Source organism: Melospiza melodia, chromosome 3 (genome assembly GCF_035770615.1).
Source record: "Melospiza melodia melodia isolate bMelMel2 chromosome 3, bMelMel2.pri, whole genome shotgun sequence".
Classification (NCBI taxonomy): domain Eukaryota; kingdom Metazoa; phylum Chordata; class Aves; order Passeriformes; family Passerellidae; genus Melospiza; species Melospiza melodia.
Genome location: NC_086196.1, coordinates 124,240,133 through 124,259,040, shown reverse-complemented (window position 1 = coordinate 124,259,040; position 18,908 = coordinate 124,240,133). Strand labels below are relative to the sequence as shown.

Genomic DNA, 18,908 nt, shown 5'->3' with positions numbered 1-18,908 from the left:
CCAAATATTTATTAAATTTATAATACCATATTAAGTGATTGTGGCACCACCAGAAATAGAAAAGTTTTGCTAATAGGACTTTTCTTTCAAATTGAAATTTAGATGAAAGGCTTAAACCCATGAAAGCACCTAGATATCCAGTATATCACGTCTTACATATATCAATATATACAAGGTGCCGTGTTTCCAGTGTCAGACAATCATTCAACTTACAGAATACTTTAGAATATTGGAAGTATTTAGCATAATGATGTGTTATATTTTTTTGGTAAAAACTGGAATATCACAGTATTCAGTTTGCCTCTGTTCAAAAAACATGTTGTGATATAAAAAATGCTTCATCACTGCAAAGACAGCCATGCTATTAACTAAATTATTCTGAGCAATTATGAAGCAACTAAAAGTAAGCTAAAACAACAGCTTAGTATCAGCAGCTTTCACAAATTTCCCAAAATTGCAATGAACTTTACACTTTGTTGAGAGTTTAATGAATTTAACTTTTCTTAGGATTTGACTCCAATAATTTCTTAGCATTTTATTCACTCCCACCTTCCTTCATATCTACTCCTCTAAAAAAAAAAACAAAACTTTTTGTTCTGCCTTTCCTCATTCTTACTTCCCTTCTGTCATTTCTTCTAGAACATTAGAAGGGACAGAAACAGTAGAATTTAAATACAACTGATATTAGAAAGTTGAAGTAGGTATGAAATACAGTTCTTGTTACTATAAATAGAAGTAAACATATCTGAAACACTTTGGAACATATTTCTATGTGTTGTTTGGGATATGGACATTCTACAAAAAAAACCCCAGAGGCTTTTAGATAGCTTTTATATGAAGGTATGATCACTGCAAATCTTGTATGTTGATTACCATGTAATAGAAAACAATGTATGTCTTTGTAAGTAAATACATATCTAGGTTTATCAGCAAATAGCTCTGAGGGCTTACCTAACAAAGTAAGCTGGTGCACTGGGAAGTCTGAGCTTTTAAACTTACAGAAGGATCAACATAAGATCAATAGTTTTGTTCTGAAAGGCAGCAAAAAGTAGTGCTCATTTGCTGTAAGAATAATGCATTCACAATTTATTTATGACCAGTTTTAGGGATGTTGACAAAGATCTTTCTCTTTTCTGTCATTCCCCGCAGATTTTTTCATCTCATATAAGATGCTGACATACTGCGGTGCAAATATAATCCCTTTTATGTTGTGCCTTTATATCAATCATTATCAGGAGTAATTATCTTAATTTGAGCATATGCCAAAGCAGCAAATGAACAAAAGACTGAAAAGACAGAATTAAATGAAGGATTTTGATCTATGACAATTCTTACTGCAGTCACAATAATTTTTTTCTGTGTTAGTATACTTTCAGCCTCAGAGAAAATCTAAAAGAACCCAAACATCAGCCACATTTTTCTCTACAACATCGATTTATATCCTCTAGTAACTCACTGTTCTTTGAGTCTGTTTTGTATCTCATCATTTGAGTCCATTTTTTAAACCTGTACCCTTTTCTTTCTCTCTCCCTCTCTTTCTTCATCTGCCTTGTGACCTTTTACAGTTTATGAATAATTTGTGTATCAGTGAGATATGAGGTTCAGAAAAAACATGGTTTCTGCAACACAGAAGTTTATTAGGTTTATCTGGAGCAATGATTAACAGCAATTGTACTTAGAAGAGAATGTTTATGCTGTAACCTTTACCTGCTTATGTGACTCAGTCAACCTGGTAAAATCAATGAATTTTGTGGACCAGTCCACACTATGAAATTTTTTGGAGACATCAGTTTTTCTTTGTGAGTGTTAACCTTGATGGCTTTGTTAATGTTTTGCTAATACCTCCGGGTTAGATAATGAGGATGTTGGGCAGAATAATAGATGAATGTGAAAAGCACATCTCCTGAGCAAATGCCTTAGCTAAAATTGTATTGTAAATGTGGAATCTGTTTTGACATTAGTCATGATTTTTTTTCCCTAAATCTGCATTTTCTGTCCAAAATAAATCTATTTAACTGCTCTACTGTAACAGGCCAGATTTGTTATTGCAAATTTACACTGGGATTGCTATACATTATTAACAAGCTATGAAAAGTCACTGGCTAAATGTCATGGACGCTGAGATATAGCAGCACCTTGGGATTCATATAGCAAACAGTTTAGTTTTAATCATCTTGGATCACAAGGTGCCTTGACATTTGCAAGGCAACTTTTTCCTTTTTAACTTCCAGTGGAATCACACCTCTATTATCTCAATCATAATTCTTAACTTCAAATGTGATAGAAAGTTTTACTGTCTAAATTAAAGAAGTGAAAAATCGATCAAACATGGACCTTATAATTCATTTAATCGATGATCATATGCCAGCTTGGAAAGGAAAAAAGGAAGAGCAAGGAAAACTAGATAATTTAACCAGCTTCAGAATTATTAGAGACATTTCCTGTGAAATACATGACCCTCAGCACTACTGAGGCACGACCTTCATGAGAAGTATAAGCACTACAAACTTCTGCAGAATCGTTTTAATTTTAAAGAAAAAATGAGTAAGAGCACTGATTAATTTTAAATATACCTATCATTATAACATGATTTCTTAAAGCTTTAAATTCTTGGCAGGGGGGAATTTTTCTAGAGTGATAAATTAAAAATTCAGTCTTTATCATACTTTACTCTCTAACAGCTAACCTTTTGGATAGTAAATTTCAATTTACTGGAAACCAATGCATCATTTTTGCCCTTTTAAGTAGGGTTATTCACAGACAAAATATAAAAAACCAAACATCATTTTATTTAAGTGATTTTTTCTCTCAAGATACACAAGAACAAACCAAAATCCTGGCCCTATTAACATTGGTTTGAAAAATGAAATGTCTCATTTGAAAGTTACAATGCGATGTTCATAAAGTTTTGAGTGTTCAGATCTTTTTATTTCTTTCAAATTCGCTGCTCTAATTTATGTGTGTTCTTTTTTCTTATCTTACACATCTGCCTGTCTATATTAGCTCAATACACACATAAAAAAATGTTGCCTCATAAATGAATATATATTCATATATATGTGCAGTACTGTCATCAGGTTACAGAATGAGTGACCACAACAACCCATTCCTCATTATCCCTAAACAACCTGGGGAAAGGAGAAAGAAGTACAGAAGTTGGGACAAAGGAGTGAACTTTAGCCTGTGAAAAAGAGATTGATGGAAATTGGAGCAAAGGTGGTTTTTTTGTTTTTATTTTTTTTTTCTCCTGACCATGCTATTCTATTTGAAATTGGCAATAAATTAAATTTTCCCCAAGACAAGACTTTTAGCCAGTAGTTCTCTGTGTTTATTTAGACCTCAGAGTTTCTCCATCTTATTTTCTCTCCCCATCCTACTGAGAAGAAGGAGTGAAAGATCAGCTGGGTGGCACCTGGTGACCAGCCAAGTTTAGGCCACTATAACGTTCTATGCCTTTTCAATGATTTCTACATTAGTAGAGAAATTCTTAATTTATTTTCCTACCTCAAGAATTAATTCTGTTTATGACAATTAAGACAAGGCCTCTTCAGGGCTTGCCAGAACCTTGGTAAGGAACCTATCTCAGAAAACACTAATATAACATGAATTTACTCATTAACTGATCTGGAGTTAAGGCACATTCTGTAAAAACTGAAAAACCAAACAGAAACCTTAAAGCAGAATTATAAAATATAATTCTCAGGAGTTATTTTGGTTTGTTTTTTTCTTCTATTTCTCACAATGCCACAGTTTATTACTATAACATTGAACTTGTTCATTTAAAAATCTATTGGCAGTACAATCTGTTATAGCATTCTTGTTTCATCTGTCAGGTTACTGAAACTTTTGTTGTGTTTGTTTCATCAAAAGTGAGATTAATAGCTATGGGCATGTTACTGTGAAGCTGATAGAATAGTCAGAGAGGAAGTTTTTATAATTATCTAATAATGGCCAAGCTCTTCATTGCTTTAGAATTAACTTTTATAGGCAAATTACTTCAACTGAAAAACCTTTTCGAATGTTCCACTATTTCAAGCTTTCCATCATGCATTTTAAACAATTTTCATAGTGAGCTTTACCATGGCCTTCAATGAACACAAAAAATGCTGGACAGGTCATATAATGAGCTTAGCTTGGTAGTCACTGGCAGGTTTTACTGGCCACAGATTTAGGGTTTTTATCATATTACACTCAGATGCAGGAATTCCTTAAGAAACACTGAAAAAAGGAAGGTATCACGTGAAAGTAGATTATCTGCTGTGTGGTCATCCATCTAGTCTGAAGACTGTGGATGCTGCTGATGAAGCAGCAGACAACCCAATCAATGTGTATGATCTTAAATAAATAAATAAATATGTGCTCTACTGCTCTTGGAGTCTGAAAAACTGAGGGGAGAAAAAAAGAACATTGACTTCTCTGTCCACATGTGTGTGAACTCAGTGGTTTCTGAGATCCTATGTTGGATCAGCATGGATCTTTTTGGTACTGTGGTTTCACTAATGGGTTAAATTGATTGTCTTCCTAAGAAAAATGGCTCTGAGTTCAAAGTAATATGACTCAGCTACCTTATCACTAATACTACTGAAAATTTCTTCTCCTGATGTACTTTGAAGCATGTTTCTATGGAGAGAACTTGAGAAAGCAGCCACCAAGGAATTTACACAAATCTCCTGAGAGCTTTTCTCAGATTATTATCTCTAAAAACATTCCCAAAAGTGATGCTGTGATTGTTAATTTTCAAACACTGACAATGAAGCTTTCTCCAAGCTACAAGTATATCATATCATATCATATTGCCTTTTTTATTTCCTTTTCCTCCTCTGTATTCTCCTTGGATGTGCTGTCTAGAATAAAGCAAGTTTATTTACTCTGAAGAAAAATTTCCCATGGTATTAAGTAAAAAGACATTATATCTCTCCATGGTGGTCAGGAAATGTTTTTTTTCTATTTTAAAGAATATTCAATAGAAATCAAAAAGAAAAAAATAGAATTAGCATGTTGTAGTGTGTTCATTAGCATGCTTGAGTAGATATTCTGTTTTAAAGGGTATTCCACTTATTCATCTAAAGTTCTGTTCTTATCATATCAGAATCACAGTCCCCAATACAGATCTATAATCTGAAATAACAAGATATATCTTTTTTTCTTTTTGTTGTCTTTCTTAGATTATGGGAGAAATCATTCAATTATTAGTGTAATTTAGAGAGGTATGAAAATAGTTATTAGTGAAAAATTAATTTGAAAAGAGCAGTACCCTATATAGTCCAAGAATATCAAGTTCAGATCTTGTAAACTTTCTGGTTCTGACAGTCAGGAACCTCTCATATTCATCATTAGTTTATATTGGATATCTTTGTAAACGTAAAATGAATTTTAAAAGCGTAATTAATAGTGCCATTCTTTTGGAGAACTTCTTTTAGAACAGGAGCAACAAACCACAAGGTTGGAACCTTATCCATATGTTAACTTTTAACAGGCCCATATTTTCACTAACAATGAGACCTTATCATAGGCTTACAAGAGTGCCTGATTGGTTTAATATATCAGACATTGATTTTATATATCAGACATTTGATATATAATTATAAATGTATAATTAGCTATGATTTATACTCACAGGGGTAAATTTAAGAAAGAATGAACTGATACATCAACACTTTTTACGGAATGAAGGAAACAGAAGAAATTTATTCTTGATCCCCTTGTAAAGGTGACCCTATCAGCAAATTGAACTGGATATACTCTAGTGCAAGGCATCCTTCTTCACACAGGAGGAATGTTGCATGTAAACCCCAAAACAGATTCAGATTGTTTAAACAGGATTGGAGTTGGAAGATTTGCAACTTTTCAGCTTTCTTTTTTTCATCTTTCTTCTTAACTTTTTAAAGAGTTAATGGAACAGAGAATTATGTCTACAGAAAAAAAGAAAAAGACCATGGAATCATAGGACAGTAAGGACTATTTTAAGAGCTTTATTCCTGACTATAATAATATAAGTGCAATGTGGACTATATAAAACTGGTTTTTAACTACTCTGAACACACAGGGTTACCCTTGAAATTGCTGACACTTTAATTAATTAAACTCATTAATGTATGTCAAATTAGAGTCTTTATTTTCAAAGAATATTTTGGGACAATCACAATGGATAATAAACATTTGCTAATAAAAAGTTCCATTCTTTCTAAGGTCATTCTCATTACAAGAGACGTTAAACTTTCTCAGTCCACTTGGATTCAGTCTTTATTTTCCCTATGAGAAAAGCAGATTTTACTGCCAGTAAAAGCTCCCACTGTGCTTAACGTGGACGTTCTTATTAAGTGATAAATTATGTACTTGCTAAATCACAGTTGGTGGGGTGTGACAGCGTTAAAGGAAAGGTTAATCTGTGGAATATCAGGCTACAATGAATACAGTAAAATAACCGGAATGGCTAAGCCTTGATGAAAATATATTAGAGCTAAGACACTCCTTTCTTTATTTTATTAACCTACCCAGTTGGAAACTATATGCATTTCTTCACACACCAGTAGTGTGGGCAGAATTAAAGAAGGAGCAGGAACGTGTGTGTGTGTGTGTGTGTGCTTGTGTCCTTGTAGAACTGATGAAAAGCCACCATTCAGCTGTTTGCTAAAATGATCCATATTTGCAGTGAGATTTCATATAGAGGAAAGCTAATATCTGGTCAATCCTTTCTCAAACAGAATCTCTCTAAGCTTTTTACTAATAGTCCTTTTACATAAAGGAATAAGTTAGGACAGGTCCTTAGCTGATGTAAACTTCTATAATGTCAGTCTTGACATACCTCTCTGCTATCCAGGCACTCATTCAAAATCCAGGATACAAAAACGCCAGATTAATATCAGATACTATTTTCCTATTCTCCATTTGCTTGTCCAATATTCTTGGTTTAAATTAGCTCCTGTGTGTGTCACTGTGTGTACATGACTCTGTTGAGAACCATACACATTAAAATGAATGATTTTAATTAATAGAGTTCACAAAATCAGAAAAGAGCTCACAAAATGCTAGAGCAGAACAGGAGAAGGGAGCTGTTAAATACAGTTAATTCTTCCGTTGCAAATGTTCTGTACCACTTTAGTTTAATTTTTTAGGTACTATTTAAGACCTCTGCCCTTCCTAACTCTGATAATACAGATAAAACACTCATAGTGCAGAACTGTGAGCACCTCATTAGCAGCCTGCTATTTCTTGTCTAGACCAACCTCTCTACTCTCCATAGCTTATTGCTAGAATCCCCAGGGATCATTTCACAGGGGCTGTCTCAGCTGATTCTTAGTGTTAATAATTTTGGCTGTGAATTGTTAAAAACCAAGTGAAGTGTAAGAAATTCCATTTCAGAATATATTCTCAGTTTTTACAAATAATATCAACACAGTTTTTCCTGTGTCTTACTTTTGTAGTCTTTCAGTTCATAAATATGGTCTTGCTGAACAAGAAACCACAGGGTTTGTTCTTACACTGCAAGGCTGTAGAATGAGGCTTACCAAGCCTGATTTGTCTGGACTTGTTTTCTTGCCTGGAGCTTTGTTTTAGCTTTTTTAGGTCTAGTAGACTCTAATTTGTTTGAGTTTTGATTTTCATTGTAAAATGGTATGCTGATATGTCTCTTTTTATAATAATTCCAATATAGCTCAGACAGTGATAACAAGTACTATTCCAGTGACACTTTTTGTTGTGCATAGAATAAATTATGGGGTACTGTAGAACAAAATACTGGATAACAGTTGAGATGATACATTTGAAACTGTGTGAAAATGTCTTTAGGATAATAAAAGACAAAGTAATAAAAACAAGCTTCCAACATAAATAAAACACACTTTCATTAAAAAATTCAGCAGAAAAGCAAAAGAAGCTAGGTATAGGACATGTTAGAAAATCCTTAAAAGTGTTCCCTAATATAAGCCCCTCAAGTACAATAAAGAAGAAGCCCCCACTGCATTCCCTTGGCAAAGGATTCAAGATGACAATGCACCATAACCCCTTCTCCCTGAATGAAACAAATGGAAGTATAAAGTTTGTAAGTTTCAGGCATTAAACTATTATTACCATGATTGAACTTCAGTATTTGGATAACTTGCATGGTAAATTTTAGTGCTTCTGTAACTGGATTCATATTACATTTTGGCAAGATTTATGATTCCAATTAGATCTACAGTAAATTTTTGACTACATACAAAGCATATCACTTGTCCAGTTGAGACACTAAAGTTTTAATATGACGTACTGGTAGAGGCAAAAGGACTTAAAATTTAATTGAACCTTTTTTTCCCTCAGGTCTTTCTCATGTCAGTAGTGCACTCTACACCTATGGGCTCTGCTGGGTGCTTCCAGTATTAAGCACTAGGAAATTTAGAAAAACTGACAAAAACTAATCCCTTCCTAACACAGACTAACTTACAAAAGTGAACCAATAGTGTCACCTGGAAAAAATGTGACTTCACGGAATACCAGGTTAGAAACAACTTCAAAGACCATCTGATCCAAGATTTCTTGGCAAAACACTCTTTAGACAAGATGCCTCAGCCCCCTGTCCAGTTGAATCTTAAAAATATCCAATATTATCCAATCCATCACTTCCCTGTCAAGATTATTCTGATGGCTGATTGTTTTCATTGCAAAAAAATTGCCCTCGTGTGTCCAACAAGAATCTCCTCAGGAGCAATTGTACTCATGACCTCTCATCTTTTCCATGTGATTCCATGAAAAAAGAGTCTCCATGTTCTTTGTAGCCACCCTTTGGATACTGGAACATGGTAATAAGGCCCTGTAAGCCTCTCACCTGAGCCTTCTTTTCCCAAAACTGACCATACTCAGTTCTTTTAGCCTTTCCTCATAAGGCAGGCTTACCAGTCCATGATAACGACTAATAAATAACTGCTACTGTTTCTTTGGCTGATGTGAGAAATACTAAACTAAAAGTTTTCCCATAGTGGTGGTCAGGGGAGAAGGCTGGTGAACTACCACAGCAAGAACAAACTGTGATATATAAAAAATTGCCTTTAATGACCTGGAAAAACTCATTTAAAATGAAACCTATTCCTTTAGATTTCCCAAAAGCATGATGAGGCAACATTGCAATCTGTCCAGATTACTAGCATCCACAGTGATTTCTGTTGTGCAGACATTTTAGGAGAGCATATAGCTTCATTTAATAGTAGTAGAGAACACTGTCAAGTCAGTTTATTTATCAGGGGACACATTTGACTGCCTTCAATGTAGTTAAAACTCTTAAAAACAGCATTTCCCAAGGAAATGTCAGAGCACGTTTGTGAAAGAATGACATAGCTATAATAGTTCTTGGAGAGCTAAAAACACAATATAAGATATTAGTGGGAAAAGAAAGAACTGGGAAGAACCATCTTAGTGCAAACATTCTATTGTCTGTGTTATTTGTAAAGTACTTATTCCTTATTCCAGATGACTGTTGAAGAATCCTGTAGAACAATACTGCATGTTGCTTCTTGGAAAGGTTGTACAGATGTTAATGGGGATGAAGTAAGAGGTGATTTTTAACTAAGAGCTCCACACGGTAACTAGAACCTTAGTTGATTTTCATCTTATACTGTATAATTGCACGATCCTGCTTAGAAACAAAAACATCTCTAGACTTTGTAAATATTGTATACCTTCCATAACACATACACAGACAGTAAAGCTCTTGGTAAAAGCAGAAAGCTAAAACAGATATTAAGGATAAACATGAACATGTATTAAAACTGTTACTCGCAATTTCTAGTGTAGATGTGACTACACTACTACTCTAGTGTGAGTGGCTGCCGTAAAGAAACCCAAGTGGACCCAAGCAATGAGAAGAAAGAAGCCCCTGCCAGCAGCATCGTGTTCTTCCTCACAGAGAAGTCATCAGCATCCTCATGGCTTGTCACAGCCTACATCACATGTTGCATAAGAAAGACTTTAAATGTCAGCCTTGATTGGAGAAACATTGGGAGTGTGAGTATAACACCAAATAAAAGGCCGGATATTAAGAAGAAAAAAAAAGGAAATTATACAACAACTCTAATTGCATTTGCTAATGTGTTTTTCGGTATAAACTAGACCAGTCAGGGCATCAGAATGATAAAACTAGTTAATGGCTCCACTACATATTTTGTGTTTTTTTTCTAACCCAACACTGATTACAAACCTTTCTAGACAATGAAATGATGCCCACAGGAAAGTTCCCTTGCCTTCAGTCACTTCCATTGCACTCCACAGCTCAATCCACAGTCCAAAATGCATTGCTATGCCTGACTTTGATGAGTTGACAAGCTTGAAGCTACTGTGACACCATCTCTGCAGAAAGTGATATTGGAAGTTAAGACCTCATAATTAAGTACTCAGGAGCAGCAATCAGCATTTGCATCCAAAGATTTGATTCAACTGATACCCTGTACTTTTATTCATTCTTTCCTGGCATTCACAGAGCTATCATAAATATCTGTTAAGAAAGTCACCCAACACTGCTTTTACTTATTTTATAACTTCTTCAGGCCTTAGTCTCTTGACTCAGCCATGTCCCTGGTCCATGGTGCTCATGAAGGTGAGCCACTTCTCAGGCACACCGTGAGTTCACAGAAGGGAGAAAAACATAGGGGTGACTTAGAATTCCCTGATAACATTCAGGAAAATGCTCTTTAAACATGTCATGGCCTTGTAATAAAATTTATTTTATGAGTAGCAAGTTTGATGTGTGTCTGTCCACTATAAAAATTGGGAAGGAGTGGGGAAAAGACTTGGAAAAGAGGGGCACCCTCCCCTTCCCCACCAGCTGACCTATCATGGAAGAGCTAAGAAGCAGGATCCCACCTATCAGGTAGAGGTTTGGAGAAGCCATTAGCCATGGAAGGCCCTGGAAGCTGCCAGAATGGGTGGATAATCACAGCTTGGATCCATGACATGGATCCAGAGCAAGGCAGAACCTGCCTCAGCAGTGTTGGAACTCTGCAGGGGAAGGAAAGGCTGGTGGATGAAACAGAAAAAAAAAAACCAAATGAGTCAACCTGGTCCCCAACCTCAGCTCTGAAAAAAAAAGCACAAAAAGAAGACAAAAATTAAAGTAAGTATAAATATCTCCCACAAACAATTTGGAAGGAACACAAGGAAAAAAAAAAATAAGAAAAGGCAATAAAAAAGTTTGCTGGGATAAATGCTATCTAAATAAGAAAATATCTACAAACTGCCTGAGAATGGGATGTCCACCCTAAAAGCTGTTCTCATAGGAGGGGAAAATACCTACAAAAACCTGCAGAAAAAAAAAAAAAAAACCTTTCTGCCCTTCTCCTGCACCTGGAAGCACTACCTGGATGTACCACCTGAAGAGTTAATGCCATGTGCTTGCACAAGTAGGGGTTGATGAAGGAGAAAACCTTCCCAAAACAGCACTGGAAGTGGAGCACAAATGTGTTAAGTCCATGTTCTGGGGCATCCCCAGAGGAGTTTTGACCAGATGTCAACCAGAAACGTCCTGCTTTTCCCTCACTCTGTGCTGAGGATTAGCTCAGTCACAAGAGACTGAGGAAAGTTCAGATTCTGTAAAGATAACCAAAACCATAACCATTTTGGGGACATGTTTTGCCAGAACAGAACACTAATGTGCTTCTTCCTCCTTATGCCAGTGAATCAAATTACTGAAAACCATATGTCCAGCTCTGAACTCAAACCCTTTTTTCCCATCTAAACCCCACACCAAACTTCAGTCTCCCCAAACCTTCTACAGTACAGTTTTCAGTTGTGTAAAATAGGCCCCAGACATATTTTATTGTTTTCACTGACACTGGCACTATGCTGAGACACACAGAAAGACCCAAATTGTTCCAACTTTTACAATGTTTATGCCTGCCTTGCACTACTGTTCTCTTATTCCAGACTATTAGGAATGCTGGGACCTTGCACAACTAAACTGATCTGCTTGTTCTTTTGAAGTCAGTAACTGCTCACTAGATAGAAGCCATAAGTAATATGTTTCTCTTTGTGCCTCTTGCTGACAACAAGAAAAACATTAATTTAACTGCTTTGGCTGAATGTGAACTAAAGCCTTAAAAAGAAAATGACTTTGCTGCTGTTGCCCTACAACTCTCAAAGAGAAATGAAATACTGCAGGGATTCTAGAACAGTGACTTTCACAGAAGAGAATGATTTCAGATACAATGTGCCAAGCCATAAAAAAATACTACTTCAGCTTTTATGCATATTATGTCTCCTTTGACCCTGTTCAATTCTTAAAAGGATACATATATTTACAGGACTTAACAAACACTTTGTTTCCAGCTGATTTCTCTCTGGCAAAGAAACCACTATTGAAGTGTTATTTTTTTTTCCTATAGACTCAGAATCACACTACTGATAGATTTATTGCTGTCACTATTATTACCATTTGAATGAATGTAACATCAAAACAGCCAGTTCACAATCTGTGAGTCTGTACACATGATAAGAGAAAATGCTAGCAATATAAATAGATGAATCCAGAGGAATGGGAGCACAGTCAAAGAGAAGTGACATACTCAAGGTCGTGCCAAGTACAAGTGAGAAAGAACTGAGGTTTTATTTCCATAAAAAATTCTGAAGCATTCCATATGGTCGCCTTTTCAAAAGTAACATAAACAAGTTGCCAAATTAGAACAATCTAAATTTAGGATGTTATTCTACATAATGTGATGTAGCTCCAGCTTAATTTTTTCAGTGAATCTGTAGTGACTCCCTAATCTGATCTGACATAAACACAGAATAATCAGAAGTAATAATTAGTAATTGATTAATTCTGATGTTGGTGTATGATGATTTATATTATATCTCATAACAGTGCCTTACAGAATATTCAGCAGCAATGCAAATGATTAACCAACATTAAAAGAGAGGACATTGTTGTATAAATGAAATTCTGCCTTCTTTTTCAAATTTTCTTTTTTTACATATATAGATAATAGTGCAATAAACAATGAACTAAGTCATAACTGAGTATGTTTATTAAGAGATGTAATAATTTCAGATTTTTACAACTGCTTTTCTCATACTAATTATCAGGAAAAAAATTAAGCCATTCCTTTTGTTTTCAGGTGCCTTTCTTAAAAATATTCCACAGATGGCATTTTTGACTAGTGCTCTGCAGTAATGATTTATAAAAGTTGCAGAGGGGCCTATGAACCCCAATTAATATTTAAAGAAGGCTTTCAGTGGCAGCAGGAAATGATCCATCTATGTCAATAGTAGAAAATAGCAGCAACAAAAGTTTCCTTGGGAGTCTGCCCTTTTGAGCACAGGGCAGTTCACATGTCTTGTAGAGAACTGTTCAATGGGTACCCTGGGTGCACACAGTGACTCCTCTTTTGTTTAGGCTCTATCCATCACACCTCAAATTTTCCATACATCTTCATTAAGTGTAATGCGGTTAACCTGAGTGATAGTCTGCACTCTCCTAACCTGAAGAAGAAATGTCTCTAACTGCCTTAACTCCTGATTGTATTTGTATAGCTGTTAATTAAATTTTGATAATAGCTTAGGTCTTTTACAAGTTTAAAGAGAGTATACATACATATACATATACATATACATATACATATACATATACATATACATATACATATACATATACATATTAAGATTTTTCGATTGAAGTAAAAACAGAAACTGGGAATTTGGCTTAAAAAATATCTCTGCAATCACTGTTTTACATTTTTGGCTCTTCTAAGTCCAATATCTCAGTAGAAAAGGACCCAACATTCATTTTTCTAAATGCAGGTGTCATTCTACATTGCTATATCTAAAAAGCAATTAACAAAAATTAATGTATATATAACACGGGGATAAAATAAATTTCTTGCTACAGTAGAATTCTACTGTCATTAATAAATGTTGATCTGTTGAAGACAGAAAAGGAAAATATATTTCAAAAGGTGGAAGTTCATATTTTTCAGTGTTTCTTCTCTCTTTGAGGAAATAAAGTCTTATTCTTATGTGTGTGCACGCATAGGCTTTTAAGGTAGAATAAGTCCCTGCAGGTACATAGGCTTTTACAGGTAAACATTCTAAAACAGGAAAGTGATGAAATCTTTCAAGAGCAATCACTTCCTTTTAAAAAACGAAAAAACATAAGCAGAAACTATATCTCTTTGTATACATTATTAATTCTCTTTCATTTTTAAATACATATATGCACTTACATCCATATAAACACCTGTGTGCATATTTAAACTGACTCTATACAAGGAAACTGATTTGCTATTACAAATGCTAAGGTTTTCAGATGTCTGTTACAATTTTAGCACTCTGTGTCAGAAGAAGTGCATTTGAAAGAGTTTATTTTCTGTTCTGAGTGTTGACTTCTAAATGAATTACAAGTTATCATTCTATGCATGTTCTGCAGAAATGATTAAGAAAGCGCCTCAAAAATTTCAGTACCTGGACATATCCAGACATTAAATCTTCTACATTCATGAAACTTCTTTCTAGGGCAGGCACTTGATTTATGTATGCAAATGTCTGCAACTTGAAAAGTGCATGTGCATGTTTAAGCAATGTATTATTGCTGTGACCAGATGCTTTGATTTAAATTGAATGCTGGATTTCCATTTACTTCTGAATGAAAAAGTTGCAGAAAACCAAGCAGCAGTTGTCTAAAAAGGCCAGGTAAAATGCAACTGAGATGTAAATCAGCAGAGATATCAGTCTCAAGCACCTTTGCATACACAAACAGGAGACACTGCTGTGGTTTTATGACAAAAAAAAATCCATAGGCAGTTGTGTTAAATCTAGTAGTTGTCAATTATAAAGTTGCAGATGTTTCAAAATCTGGTTACAACTGACAGACCTTTTGGGTTTAGGCCATTTATTTCAAGTGTGGTTAGAGATTTGCTAGAAAGCACAGTGTGCAAATCTGTATAATAAAAGTTCTGGGAAATTGCTCAGGGTATTAACTATAATCTCATAATTCAACTTTTTTTTCTTTTTTCTGGGAAAACAAAACGCTTGATGTGGCACTCAAGTTTTCTATGAGGCCAGGCTTAGCAAAAACTAAATATTCTGTATTCTTCTTTTTCAGATGGAAGATTGAAACATATGTATTTTGCATTTACCAGAAATTTTTATTTCAGGGTTAAAATATACAAGAGCCACAATTGTATGTAAATGAAGAAAATAGTAATGAGAGTAGTATTATAATGTAAATAGATATATAAGGGTTCAAAAAAGAAAAAGGAGATATGGTTTAATTTAGTAATTCACTAACACTTGTATTTCTATAACCTCAGTATCACATTAAATCTTGGTAATAAATAAAATTTGCAAAGTAGTAAGTGTTACAAGTAGTTCTTTGTCAGGGAAGCTGTTTCCAGGTATCTTTTCTTAAAAAAGAAAGAATGGGTGAGGAAACAAACTACTATTTGGACCTGAAGAAATAGTGAACACGTGTATAAGAAAAGGCAAAAAGCCAGAACTGTAATCCAAGTATGAAATATGGATGCCCAAGGAAAAGAGTACTTTCAGCACTCCTTAATATCATTTTGACTTATTAAAGATATTAAAGAAATAATTGTCATACTAGGAGTTGAGTATATCTAGTTCTATGTTGCAATAGGTTAAAAAATTAATTTCAACATGATCCATAATCCCTAATTACATTAACATTGAACTCTTTTCCTTTCTATCCAACCTTCTCTGTAAGCCCTGCAGACTAATATATTCTAAACTCAGAAGGATTGCAACTGTCAGTTATTTAGATTCGTGGAAAAAAAACCAAACCCAAAGCAGATCACAAAACTGCCTCCAACAATTTATTTATTAAGCCTATCAATTTCTGTTTAAACAAATTGTGTACATAAAGCCTCATTTCTTAAAATATCATGTGTTGAGTCCACTGTTCTGCATTCAGCAGCCAGAAGGATCACTATTTCAAGAACCTGATCAAGCTTCACAGTTATAGACAACTGCATCTGTTAGAAATTTCCTTCTTCTTTCTGGTTTTCTTTATCACTTGTAGAATAATGTACACTTAAACATTTTTCTTCCATCTCAAAGAAGAAAAAAAATACCATATATTATGTTTTAGAAATTATATAAATCATTATGCATTTTGTTTTAACTTGATTACTCAGACTGTTCTGATCAGCTAATAATGTATTCTGTTCTGCTCAGATGTTTTATTCTGCTAGTAATGAAGATTCCCAAAGGAAGACAATCATCATTCAAGACTATATCCTCTCCTGAGCAAGGGTTAAGCCTAATTTACTTATTTTGCAGTGCTAATAGAAGTAACAGGCAAATGGATTAGTGTTTAAGTATTCAAAGAGGCCATATAGTTCTATTTTCAATGTTAAACTGTTTGCCACCTAACCTAGGTATAGAAAATAATTCCATTTATTTCCTCTGACCTCGTGGATACTTTTGTGGGTGTTCAGGGAAGGAGCATTTAGATCACTCATGACTGTGACTAGCAATAGAGGTGGTGATGATGATAGACTACTGAGGAGCTATCAAAATATCATAAAACTTAGTTTTGCTTCTATTTTCATTATGTGTTCAGTTCTGCTATACAGCAAAGTACCTCACATCAATATTCGGAGAGAATGACTGAATGACTCAGAAAATCATATGAGGCTATACATGTAAACATAGGGGTATATTCCTTTCTATACAAACACATACATACATATATATACATACATGCACGCATATACTTTGTATGTATTTACACACAGAAACTGGAAAGGGCTAGTATAACAGAGAAATGTTCCACATATAATTTACTTGAAAGAAATATATCAAAATTTAAGAATAATTAATTAATAGATAAAATCTATTTCATTATCTGAAAAAAAGGTAAGTAGTGTTTTCCAAGCATTTTATTTTCATTTTGCATTTAAAATACCAATGTAAAATAATTGCATTCATTGTATGAAATAATGAATCATTCTCTGCCATGGTTTGTGGGTATTGGCTTCTTCTCAAGGAAGAATCAGTGAGAAAAGAGGAATCAAGTTGTACAGGGGAGTTTGAATATTAGTAAAAAATTATTCACTGAAAGGCTAGTCAAGGATTAGAACAGGCTGCCCAGGGAGGTGGTTGAGTCTCTGTCCCTGAACATATTTAAAGACAAGCAGAGGTGGTACTTAGGGAGGTGGTTTAATAGGGGATTTGGCTGTACTGGGTGTGTGGCTGGACTCAATGACTAGGAGATGATGGCTTATCGGCTTAGAAGGGGAGAAACTTGTGAAGATTTATCCAGGATGACTTGACCAGCAAGGCCACTGTCATAACCACTGACATTAAAAAGCAATGAGTAGTGAAAGCAGTGGTCCCTTAGCAGAGCATGCTTGCAAACAAACAATGCTGCAGTGATAATTGAGCCTGAAATAGAGAGCTGCAGGTAAAGGCGAGATTGTCAGCCAGGACTGGTACCAGCCAGGAATGACTGTCCTGCTACTCCAGGTCCATGATACTGGACGCAGCCACACTGGAGGATCTGGGGCCTTGGTGAGTATGAATCTGTATGTGTGTGTGTGTGTGTGAGTGCATGTGTGTGTGTGTGTGTGTGTGTGTATGTGTGTGTGTGTGTGTGTGTGTGTGTGCACGTGTGTGTGTGTGTGTGTGTGTGCACGTGTGTGTGTGTGTGTGTGCGTGTGTGTGAGTGCATGTGTGTGTGTGTATGTGTGTGTGTGTGTATGTGTGTGTGTGTGTGTGTGTGTGTGTATGTGTGTGTGTGTGTGTGTGTGTCTGTGTGTGTGTGTGTGTGTGTGTGTGTGCTGTAGAATAGGAACTGCTGTACAGTTGCTATGCTCATCCCACAAAGTAAATTAATCTTTTGTGTTACTGAGGAGTGTGGTTCTGTTCTTGTAGCTACACCAACCTTAATTCCTCTGTGAAAATCTGTTTGGGTCAACACTACACCAACAATCAATACTAATCAAGAATGCAGTTTGCCTCTCTGATACAGCTTTAAATCAGTGTTAAACAAGGGTACCCATTAACAGAAGGTATATGGACACTGGTAATTAACTTTTTTTAAAAGCACAGCCTTATTACTAAACTGAGAAAGAAGCAACAACTTTTTTATAAGATTCAGTATAGGTCAGAGTATTGATTATAGCACACAGAGTCTATAGATCTTAAAGCTGTTAACTTTTTTTCTCAAAACAGATGATATAAAGTTGTTATCTCTAAGATGTCTTCTCCGCCTTCACAAATTGAAGTATGCTTAATCCAGTAGGTAGTGTATACTTGGTATTAATATATAAAGCTAGGATCTAAATTTAGCAAACAAATAGGCTTGGGTACCTAAGGCTCAAACTGTTGGCAAGACATGTGATCTGATAGGAGAAGAATTGAAGATCAAACCATTTGATTCTGAAGATCTCACATTCTGACTGTACATATTTCATTATTTTCTTCATTTTTTTAAACTTTCAATTAGTCATGACCTAGTCCTATAGGCAAACCCATTGCATTCAGAGCTGTGGTTTTGGAAAACATCTGGTTTAGTTTCATCCAAATTAATCTTGTTTGTGTTCTTTGAGACAGTTTTATGAACCAAAGCATAGCAAATCAGTCAATGAAATGATATTTCAAAAATGCAATCTACATAAATCAAAATATAATATATGTCCTTTCTTATATGCCATAATATCTGATAAACACCTAAGCAGTACAATTAGGGAACCAGCTCAGAGAGACATACGGTTGACATATGTAAGGACTCATGTCCTTAGGGATATGAGTCAATGACTCACTGCTTTAGAGGCTGAAGACCCAGACTGCTACCAGGTCTGCCAGAGGTCTGCTAGGCTGTTGTGAAAGTTTTGGGTACCCTGGGGCATTTGCAATGGCATTTCTATGAATGCTAAGGCAACAGATCCAGAACTAGACACTTGAGCTCCAGGTCTCCAGGGAGGGCT

At 35.1% G+C, this 18,908-nt stretch overlaps 1 protein-coding gene across 1 annotated transcript in view; it reads right to left on the bottom strand.

Moving 5' to 3' along the window:
* Positions 1 to 18,908, bottom strand: part of EYS (eyes shut homolog) — a 700,592-nt gene that overhangs the window by 338,991 nt on the left and 342,693 nt on the right. The gene's annotated exons all lie outside the window — the stretch shown is intronic.